Source organism: Canis lupus, chromosome 10, assembly GCF_003254725.2.
Source record: "Canis lupus dingo isolate Sandy chromosome 10, ASM325472v2, whole genome shotgun sequence".
Classification (NCBI taxonomy): Eukaryota; Metazoa; Chordata; class Mammalia; order Carnivora; family Canidae; genus Canis; species Canis lupus.
In genome coordinates, this window is record NC_064252.1 from 1,164,810 (window position 1) to 1,176,384 (window position 11,575).

General features: G+C 45.3%; 1 long non-coding RNA gene across 1 annotated transcript; it reads right to left on the minus strand.

Annotated features, from left to right (window-relative positions):
- Window positions 1–249: 249 nt before the first annotated feature.
- LOC125755986 (uncharacterized) lies at window positions 250–4,516 on the minus strand. The gene is made up of 2 exons (XR_007413673.1): window positions 4,247–4,516; window positions 250–1,658 (listed from the first exon to the last, which is right to left on the minus strand). It is a non-coding gene; the product is annotated as an uncharacterized LOC125755986 (long non-coding RNA).
- Between the last annotated feature and the right edge of the window lie 7,059 nt (window positions 4,517–11,575).

Below are 11,575 nucleotides of genomic sequence, written 5' to 3' on the forward strand. Positions count from 1 at the left end.
AGAAGTTGAGATAGACATATCTAATCTGAATTCAAGTTATAAGAAGTTATACAGTGCCCAAAGGGCATTCATATTCTGTAACTGTGGTTATTAAAAACAAAACAAAACAAAAAACCTTTTTCTTTCAATTTTTGTGTATTTGCTTTTCAAAGACTACTAGGTTGTTCGGATAAATTACTTAAGTTGTTTTGACCTAACTACCTAACTAACAGAACTGCTAGGTTACTTCTTTTGGCCAGCAACACCATTAAAAAAAAAAAAAAAAAAAAAAAGGAAACAACAAAAAACCTACTAAGACATAAAAGGGCAAACCAAGAACATTTGTGAACCTGTGTTATTAGTTCCTTTATTTGGTAATTCCTACTCTAAACGTAAAAGTGAAAGCTGTTCTTAAAGATGGTATTTCTCCCAAGACTTAGCGCCTTTCTTCCAAGCAACTCCAACCTTCCTACACTCCCACTTTTGTGCATTCTTTTAAATATCTCCAAAGCAGATATAGTAATTTTTCTTCAGACAAATAAGACTCAAAAAAAAAAAAAAGAACAAATAAGACTCAAGGTCAACGTTCTCAGTGCCTCCAGTAGAGAAAAATTTCAGAGCCTCTGGACTCCATTATCGTATGTCAAGAAGTGGCACAGGTTTTAACAGAAACAGTTTACATAATAAGACAGAACTAGAGAGACATAGTTATTTCTTTGGAAATAAAAGGATCACTGGGAAATTATTCTTCCTTTCTGTAAAGTGGAAAAAATAACCTTTCTGTCAGAAATCCTGAGTTCCAATTCTATCTAGGACAACTCCTTATACTAATTAGCACTGTGTGAACTAGTATTTATGGAACTTAAATATATACTAAAATTTTTAAGAACACCTGTCTGTGACTTAGAGCCTTCCGTACACAAAGATAATTAAAATGCTGAGCTGGAAAGGACCCTGACAAATACTTTTTTAATAATAAAGTATGACAACATGTGAAGATCAACTACTGTACAGAAAATGCACTAAAGCACATTATGGCTTTGGAATACAATAGGGGGAAGAACATACTACTGCTCAAGGTAATGTGTAAAGTAATTGGCATCTTCCTGAAAAACCAGAAGTTCAAAGGTGTCCTAGGGAAACAGAGAAGTCAGCCTCAATTTAAAATCACTGTCAATCTACACAGTACATAATAAAGTTTACTACAATACATATTGTACTTCTGTAACAGAATACACTAGGATCAACAATTTCCCATTTAGGAACTCAGAAAAAATATCTTAAGAATTTATGGGATGCCTGGGTGGCTCAGCGATTGGGCGGCTGCCTTCGGGCTCAGGTCATAATCCTGGGATCCAGGATTGAGTCCCGCATAGGGTTCCTGCGAAGAGCGTGCTTCTCCCTCTGCCTGGGTCTCCGCCTCTCTCATGAATAAATAAATCTTAAAAAAACAAAAACAAACTTTAAAAGCTAGACTGGTTCTAAACAGTCCGTAATACAAGAGTATTTTTCCTTGAAAAATGACATCCCTATCACTCAGAGGACTCCAAGAAGACTTCAAGAAGACTGTAAAACAGAAAATACAATTAAACATGTGTATCTTAAGTAACAGTATATACTTGCCTGCACTGAACTGATTTGTCACTTCCAGTTTCAACTGCTTTCTAGTTAAAGTCTAACTAAGCATAGAAAAAAAAGAAGAAAATCCAGTTGCCAGGTTACAATGGTTTGGAAATCAACACTGAAAAAAAGCCATCATCAGTTACTCTTAACTTCCAGAAATTAACCATATACCTTATGCTCATTATTATATTTTGGAGGCTAAAGAGTGATCATTTTATTTTGGGGGGCTCAATTCTACAAAGCTGAGTGTTGGTAAACTATTAAAGATTTTAATCAATGTTTGAGATAGTCACAGTACATTTCTGGACAACTTAATTCAAGTACAAGACAACCCAAATAATGACTTCAAATAGCCCCAAACTAAACAAAACAGGGGCGCCTGGCTGGCTCAGTCAGAGTATGGGACTCCTGACCTCCAGGTCATGATGGTGTAGAGATTACTAAAAACAACAACAAAAAAAACAAAAACTTAACAACTTTTCCTTTAAAAAACAAAACTTTGGGATCCCTAGGTGGCTCAGTGGTTAAGTGCCTGCCTTCAGCTCAGGGCATGATTCTGGAGTCCTGGGATCGAGTCCCCCATCGGGCTCCCTGCATGGAGCCTGCTTCTCTCTCTGCCTCTGTCTGCCTGTGTCTCTCATGAATAAAAATCTTAAACAAAACAAAAAACGTTTTTACTTTGTATCTATTGTTCATGAGTCTAAATTGGAATGAAAACCAACTACAAAGACTAAATTTAAAAAAGCAAGGAAACTAGCACACCCCCCTACACCTTTGAAGGTGACAAGTCCTAAACCAGTCTCCTCCAAAAAGGTTAAAAGAGAGATTTTTTATGTAAACTATTAAACAAAACTTTAAAAACTTGATTCTAAAAAATGTCCTAGAAAAACCACCACTAAACAGTACTCAAATAAGAAAAAACAGACCTTAAAAACCCTTAAAATATCCAAGCATGAATGTCTCTCTCCACCTTAAAATAAGTTTTACAGCAGGCTCAATCAGAAGAGCATGCAACTCTTTGATTTTGGTCTCCTGAGTTAGTGCCCCATGGTGAGGTAAAAGATTAAACAAACATAAATTAAAAATAAATAAAAATAAAAACTAGAAAGTTCATAGCAAGCATCAACAAAATGAACCCTTATCGGCCAGATCCTTCTGAGGACTAAACGACCTACTAAAGTTTTTTTCCAACTGAAATAACGGATTCATAATATTCATCTTCTAAACTTATTCAAGTCATTAGTTCAAGAAGATCCCCTAGGGATCCCTGGGTGGCGCAGCGGTTTGGCGCCTGCCTTTGGCCCAGGGCGCGATCCTGGAGACCCGGGATCCAATCCCACATCGGGCTCCAGGTGCATGGAGCCTGCTTCTCCCTCTATGTCTCTGCCTTTCTCTCTTTCTCTCTCTGTGACTATCATAAATAAATAAAAATTAAAAAAAAAAATCCCCTAAATAACTTGCAAGATGGCATTTATTTTAAAGAGATTTATCTAATCTCTTCAAAACACACTTTGAAAGTAGCATTCTTGTAACTTAGACTGCTTTTTTTGGTTTATTATTAACACTTTTCATGAGTTTTTTTTTTAAGATGTTATTTATTTATTCATTGAGACACACACAGAGAGAGAGAGAGAGAGAGAGAGAGAGAGAGAGAGGCAGAGACACAGGCAGAGGGAGAAGCAGGCTCCACGCAGGGAGCCCGACATGGGACTCGATCCCGAGTATCCAGGATCACACCCCGGGCTGAAGGCGGCGCTAAACCGCTGAGCCACCGGGGCTGCCGCTTCATCTGAGTTTTTAATCTATTTACCTAACATCTCTTATCTTTATTTCATGTGCCCTCCCAAAAGTATATTTCTTTTTTTTTTTTTTTTTTTTTTTTTTTTTTTTTTCCAAAAGTATATTTCAAGTCATTTAAAGCTTGGTATTTCTTAGTGAAAAAATATTTTATTTGGCTACATTAGTCTATTAACAGTTGGTAGCTTCTCAAACAATTTATTCTCGACTCATGGAATTTCAAAGTATAAAAGGCATTTTAAGACTGACAATCCTGGGGTGGGGGGGGGAGACAATCCTGCTAACGTTATTTGGAACAGATATTGCAAAGAGAAAAACAAAAGCTACCTCACACAGATCGAAATATTTTGTTAGACACCACGGGGAATACCTAATATTCTGGTAGTTCCCTCTTACATGGTATTACTGTGTTCTTGAGGCTTGCTCTCCATCAACCAGCTGCAGTGTATCCTTTACTAATCCATTTAGAGGTCGAGCACAACATACTCACCATTAGTATCATTTTATTAAGTAAACCTTTGAGAGAGTTACTTTTCACCGGAATTAAAGTTGTTACCCTTCAACTACTCCATACATGTATAAACTTTTAGGGAGCATGTAGTACCAAAAAAACCCTATAAAACCAAAGGCTCTCCCATCTGCAAAGAGAAAGCTTTTCCTAAGACTGTAAGGCCTGGAAACGGAGTGCCAAAAACTTTCGTTCGTTTAAAAATCCCTAAGCTTCGCTTTTTACCACAAACTAAAATTGCCCAGAAAACAAAAACAAAAAACAAAAAAACACCTGTCTACCCAACGTAAACAAATTTAAGCTCTTAAAGACAAGAGGGCAATCACGTACCTATCTCACCTTTAATTAAAACAGGATCGTGAAACCTCACCTCCAGTCTAACGCTGAACACAGAAAACGTCCCCAAGGATCTTTCGATTCGACACGTGCGAACTACCTGCTCAAGGCTAACTCCTCGCGGCCACGGGCAAGGCTGAGTTTTGGCAACCTTCACTCTCGGCAAAAGCTTGGAGTTGGGGAGGCCTGGGAAGACCCATTCCCAAGAAATCACGACCCCGGAGAGAGCTGGGGAAGTTGTGATGACGTTGTGACCTCCCTGCAGTGGCCGAGCAGTACCTGTCGCTCGCGGCGGAAGGCCGCGTGCTGCTCTGCGAGGAGCGCCGCCGGCCTTCGGGGAGCGCCCCCCGCAGGTGCACCTGGTCCGGGGCCCGGGGTCCGGGCCCGGCGCCGGAGCCACAGAAGCGGACTGCCCCAGCCGAGCGGTCTCCAGGAGGCTCCGCACCGCCCACAGCTCCCGGGGGCTGAGGCCTACGGCTAAGTTGCGGAGTGCGAGCAACCGGGGCCGGCAAGCGAGGAAAAGTGGGGCTTCCGGCGTGGGGAAGCCGAGGGCCGGTCCGAGGTGGGGAAAAAGGACATCTGGAGGGAAAATGTCCTCCGCCCGCCAACGGTAACCGGAACAAGGATGCCAGACCTCCCACCGCAAGAGCGAACGCCCGCCGCCGCGGCGGGGAGAAGGCCGAGGGGGCGCAGGGCGGGGGAGGGGAGGGGAGGGCCGCCTCGGCCTCCCCGCGGGGCGACCTTCCCCCGGCCGGCCGGCGCACTCACATCGTGAACGGGGCGGGGGGCCGGGCGAGCGGGTGGGCGGGCCTCTCCGGCGGCAGCTGCCGGGCAGTCGACTCTCCTCCGGTGGCGACTCGGCGCTTTCTTCCCGGTCGCGGCCTCTCCTCGCTTCCCTCAGGCGACGGCGGGCTCGACCCGGGTCCCCAGAATGCACTGCGCGGAGAGAGCGGCTCCTCCGGTCTCGGAGAAGAGGAAAGTGTAGGAATCGGGGCGCGAGGACGGAGGATGAACGTGCGTGCGTGCGAGCGAGGGGTGGTGAGGCCGGGCGGCGGCTGGTGACGCAGCAAAATGCCCGGGCCCTGCCGCCGCGCGTGCGCACTCTTTGTTTTCGGGCTCCTGCGCGGTTTTCTAGAGATATCTACGGAAAGGGCGGGGCCTCCCAGCTCCTTCGCGATCCTTCCCGGCGCTGGCCCCGCCCCGCGCCGGCTCCGTCCGGCCCGGCTCGTTCCCGCCTCTGCTCCCGCGCTCCCCCCTCGCCGTAGGAAGCCGTTGGCGGCCAACCGCCGGGCCACGCGCCCGGACGCCGTCCCCGAGACGCGGCTGTGCTGGCGGCGGGAGGAAGGCCGAAGCGGAGGGCCCTGCTTCCCCTGGACGGAGCGAGCCGGTCCCCGGAGGCACAGAAGGCCCGGGCCGGGGGTGCCGCGGGCAAGGCCGGCCCCCGGACGGTCGGAGAGCCTCTCGAGGGGCGCTGCGAGTTCGAGGTGTTCGGCGGAGGAGGGACGTCTGGCCCTGGGGCGGGCACGTGCCCTGGCTCCGAGACGGCTCGTGCCGGCGGGGGCGGGCGGCCTCCGCGCGCGTCGTGGAGCGGGTTCCGCGCTCGAGCTCAGCCGTTGCTCGTGGAACTGCCCCTTTGTCCCTTGGACCTGGTTGGGCCCTGATGAGGGGTAGGAACCCGGGGAATGAAAGCAGCCCTGCGTCCCCCGGAGAGGGGCCCCGAACAGCGAAGCAAGGGGAACAAAGGGAGCCGGGGCGTCCTAGGACGTTTGGGGGAAGTACCGGCTTCACAGCGTTAAGGACCCGGGGATTCGTGCTGTGCAAGGCGGTGCCAGGAACCACACACCGTGGACACCACGCGCAAATCTTCGTTTCAAAGGGGTGCCAGGCCCCAGCTTTCCAATACTATGATTTTCAGGAACCTACTGCCTGTTGGGGAGAGCAAAATACACAAAGATCCAGTGCTCTAACGGAGGCCCAAAAAGTAATGGGAGCATAAAAGGAGGAAAGGCCGATATTGACTGGAAGGATTAGCACAGGCCTTGTAAAAAAAAAAAAAAAATTATATATATATATAATCCCTAACATGGAAATAAAGGAGTGGAGGGATGACCTTTCACTTCATACTGGGACTTGGTTTAACCTGCCTCCCCAAGGATTGTTCTCTAGGCGAAGGTGCCTATATTTGACTTTGCTAGCTTTTAAAAATATTTTTTTTTAAATTTTTTTTAATATTTATTTATTTATTTCGCAGCTTCTGAAAACCTTTGGAAAAAATATTTTATTTGAGAAAGCGCTCAAGGGGGGTCGTGTTGAGGCAGAGGGAGAAGCAAACTCCCTGCTGAGCTGGGAGCCTACACCTGGCTCTGTCCCAGGACCCTGGGATCATGACCTGAGCCGAAGGCAGCCGCATCACTGAACCACCCAGGTGCTCTGGACTTCCCTGTTTATAATATTAAACCTCAAAATTTATGAGTGATAAAAAAGCTAACCCGAAGTTACGTATTTTTGTGTGTGTGTTTTTAAGATTTTATTTATTCATGAGAGACAGACACAGAAGTAGAGACACAGGCAGAGGGGGAAGCAGGCTCCATGCAGGGAGCCCGGCTTGGGACTCGATTCCGGGTCTCCAGGATCACGCCCTGGGCTGAAGGCGGCGGTAAACCGCTGAGCCATCCGGGCTGCCCCAAAGTTATGGTTTTATTGCTCTGTAGAACACTCACCAGTTTTGTTTAACCTGCAACCTCATTCTCTTTTCATTTTTTTTTTTTTTTGGCCTGGCTTTTTAAGTGCTCCTGAAACCAGCTTTACCATCTTAGTAGTGCCATCAATGCGGTAAATAAATGTTTGGCTCCTGTTAATTTTATATTTGTAGGAGAAGTATGTGTTTTTTTCGGGAGGGGGGGGGGGATTACGTTTTTAAATTTTTTTTTTTTTAAGATTTTATTTATTTATTCATGAGAGACACACAGAGAGAGAGGCAGAGATACAGGCAGAGGGAGAAGCAGGCTCCATGCAGGGAGCCCGATGTGGGACTCGATCCGGGGACTCCAGGACCACGCCCTGGGCTGAAGGCGGCGCTAAACCGCTGAGCCACCCAGGTGCCCCCGTTTTTAAATTTTTAAAAAGACTCTTGACAGTCTCATAGAGGTGACAGCAGGAATGAGTGAGAGGAGTACATTTTAGGCAGGAATCTTGAAGGTGAAGATCTAGGTCATGGGTTGACCGACTTTCTGTAAAGGGTGAAATAAAGTTACAAGGTCTTTGTTGCACCTTTTGAACTCTGTTATTGTAGCATGAAACCAACCATAGAACATGACCTCAGGGTGGGTCCTGGGATCAAGCCCTGTTTCAGCTCTGCTTGAGATTCTCTCTCCCTCTTTCTCTGCCCCTCCCATGGCTCTTGAACTCTCCCCGCCCCCTCTAAAAATAATTTTAAAAAAAATTAGGGGCCCCTGGGGGGCTCAATTGCTTAAGTGTCTGCCTCGGCTCAGGTTGTGATCCCAGGGTCCTGGGATAGAGCTCCGAGTTGGGCTCCCTGCTCAGCTGGGAGATCCTTCTCCCTCTCCTCCCTGCTCCTGCGCTCTCTCAAATAAAATCTTGGAACATCTGAGTGGCTCAGCGGTTGGGCGCGCCTTCCGCTTTTTTTACAAGGCCTGATCCCGGGGACCCGGGATGGAGTCCCGCGTCGGGCTCCCTGCATGGAGCCTGCTTCTCCCTCTGCCTGTGTCTCTGCCTCTCTCTCTCTGTGTCTTATGAATAAATAAAATATTTTTTTAAAATCTTAAAAAAAAAAATTAAAAATTGATAGTATCGGGATCCCTGGGTGGCGCAGCGGTTTAGCGCCTGCCTTTGGCCCAGGGCGCGATCCTGGAGACCCGGGATCGAATCCCACGTCAGGCTTCCGGTGCATGGAGCCTGCTTCTCCCTCTGCCTGTGTCTCTGCCCCTCTCTCTCTCTCTCTGTGACTATCATAAATAAATAAAAATTTTAAAAAAATTGATAGTATCCCAAATTTAGTCTGCGGGCTATAGTTTGCCACTCCCCTGACCTGGGATAGCCCAGAGTGTGGGAAATAATTCAAGACAAGGTTTAGAAGTAGATCACAACCAAGAAATGGTGGTACTGAGTATCGGGTTAATTGTTCTCAATTTATTTCTCTGACAATGGAAAGGTGTTGAAGGGTTTTTTTTGGAGAGGAGTAACACTCTTGTGTTCTAGATAGATTAATTTGGTAACATATGATGAAGTGAAAATGGAAGAACTGAATTGAAGATAGCATTTAAAAGACTGCAATCTCAAATAGCTGGCAATTTCGTTTATCAAAAGAAGTCCTATGGGAAAAACTGACTTTCACACAAAAAATTTTTGGAAATTAAGGCCCATTGTGCCCTAATTCATAGTTTGTTTTTTATCTTACTATTCTCATTGGATCTATTTCAGGGGATTTCATGTTAGTGTCGGTCTGGAAATGGCTTTCTCACCCTTTGCAATAAGATTTATGCTTTTACATGTTACATCAATCATTAGCTGGTAGGGACCCAAGTTGTACCAGGTTTCTTTTTTAAACTCACAAGTTCTGTTTCTAGTAGGAGGCAATATCTAGATTCAAACATGTATAATTATAGTGTCAGGGCTTTTGGGAGAGAAATCTACAACCCAAAATGACAGGAACTGGAAAACACTTGGCAAGTACTAATTCCATCTCATGGGTTTAATCCTAACAATCCCTAAGAGAAAGCCAATTAAAAAAAATTAGTAGAAGCAACATGAAAACAATTTGTTAATTATAATTGTAGTATAAATCTTCTAGTATTTTTAAAGATTTTATTCATGAAAAAAATTAAAATAAAAAAAAGATTTTATTCATGAGAGACACAGAGGCAGACACATAGGCAGAGACATAGGCGAGACTTGATCCCAGGACCCCAGGGTCATGACCTGAGCCAAAGGCAGATGCTCAACCACTGAGCCACCCAGGCACCCCTAAAGATTTTTTTCCTTCCTTTTTTCTTTCCAAAGATTTTTTTTTAATTTTTTTATTTATTTATGATAGTCACACACACAGAGAGAGAGAGAGAGAGAGAGGCAGAGACACAGGCAGAGGGAGAAGCAGGCTCCATGCACCGGGAGCCCGACGTGGGACCCGATCCCGGGTCTCCAGGATCGCGCCCTGGGCCAGAGGCAGGCGCCAAACCACTGCGCCACCCAGGGATCCCCTTTCCAAAGATTTTATCTATCTAATCAAAGATAGATAAAGATAGAGACAGAGAGAGAGGCAGAGACACAGGCAGGGGGAGAAGCAGGCTCCTCACAGGGAGCCCGCCCAACTTGAGACCCGACTCCGGGTCCCCAGGATCAGATCAGGCCCTGGGCTGAAGGCGGCGCCAAACTACCAAGCCACCCGGGCCGCCCTCCCTAAAGATTTTTTTTTTTAATGTTTTTTTTTTTTAAATCTTTATTTATTTTAATCTACGATAGTCACACACACACAGAGAGAGGCAGAGACACAGGCAGAGGGAGAAGCAGGCTCCATGCACCGAGAGCCCGACGTGGGATTCGATCCCGGGGCTCCAGGATCGCGCCCTGGGCCAGAGGCAGGTGCCATACCGCTGCGCAACCCAGGGATCCCAAGATTTTTAAGTTATCTCCCCACCCAATGTGGGGCTCAAACTCAACAACCCTAAGACCAGGGGTCGGGTTCTTTACCAACTGAGCCAGCCAGGCATTCCTCCCTGATGTTTTTCTGAGGACTAAATTTTAATGTGGGTTCCACAGACACTACTAGCAAAAAAGAACTATAATCTAGAAGATTGACATGAGCACTTAAAAAATTAAAACAAGTGAGAACAATAAGATTTATGAGGGGATTTTCTTTTTTTTTTTTTTTTTTTTTTTTATGAGGGGATTTTCTAATAAGAATTTAGATTGGCAGCTGGGTGGCTTAGCGGTTTAGTGCCGCCTTCAGCCCAGGGCCTGATCCTGGAGACCCGGGACCCAGTCCCACGTCGGGCTCCCTGCATGGAGCCTGCTTCTCCCTCTGCCTGTGTCTCTCTCTCTTATTCTCTCTGTCTCTTGGGAATAAATTTAAAAAATTAAAAAAAAAAAAAAAAAAAGAACTTAGGTTGTTGGGACACCTGGGGGGCTCAGCGGTTTGGTGCCCACATTTTGGCCCAGGTGTGATCCTAGAGTCTTGGGATTGAGTTCCACATCAGACTCTCTGCATGGAGCCTGCTTCTTCCTCTGCCTGTGTCTCTGCCTCTCTGTCTCTCATGAAAAAATGGATAAAATCTTAAAAACAAACAAAAAAAAATAAAAAAAAACGGGACACCTGAGTGGCTCAGCAGTTGAACATCTGCCTTCAGCCCAGGGCATGATCCTGGAGTCCTGGGATCGAGTCCAGCATCGGGCTCCCAGCATGGAGCCTGCTTCTCCCTTTGCCTGTGTCTGTCTCTCTCTGTGTCTCTCATTAATAAATTAAAAAAAAAAAAAAACTTAGGTTGTTAATTTTGTATTTGTGAGGCAAAGTAGTAATCTGTTCTAGGTATAAAGAATAAGAAACTGGGTCATAATCATCTAGCTAAATATCACATATAGCAACTTAAATTACTTATGTTCTCTGATGCCATCATCTTCCCCCCCCGTTTGCAATCATACCCTATTAGTCTGGTTTGGCTGTAATGGGAAGGGTTAAAAACAAGTGTGTTTCATGTTGAGCTTTTTCCTATTCTGAGTTTTGCTACCATTTTGTGGGCTGATAAAAGCATGAACAGCTCTAGGAGAATGAAGAGGTTAGCTCTTTAAAAAGATAATCTTACTTTTTAAAATGAAATATATTTGGGGATGCCTGGCTGGCTCAGTTGGTGGAGCATGTGACTCGATCTCAGCTTCATGAGTTCAAGCCCTACACGGGGCATGAAGCCTACTTAATTAAAAATAAAAATAAAATGAAATATATTTAAATTCTCTAAAAATGGTATTCTATTCCAAATACTACCTTACAATATATATACCTAGAGTTCATAGTACAGGAAATGAGACTATAAAACGAGTGATATGAGTGATACATGCTATTTCTATGTAAATTAGCAATGTTCTCTGGGATCAGAAGAAATCAGGTAAAATTTGAAGAAGGAAATCAGGGAGAGGAAGAAGCAGGGTCCCCTCTGAGCAGGGAGCCCAACACGAGGCTGGATCCCAGGACCTTAGATCATGACTTGAGCCAAAGGAGACAACCAACTGAGCCACCCAGGTGCCCCCACTCCACCCCCATTTTTTAAGATTTTATTTATTTGACAGAGACAGAAATCTTTAAAAAAATAATAAAAATAAAAT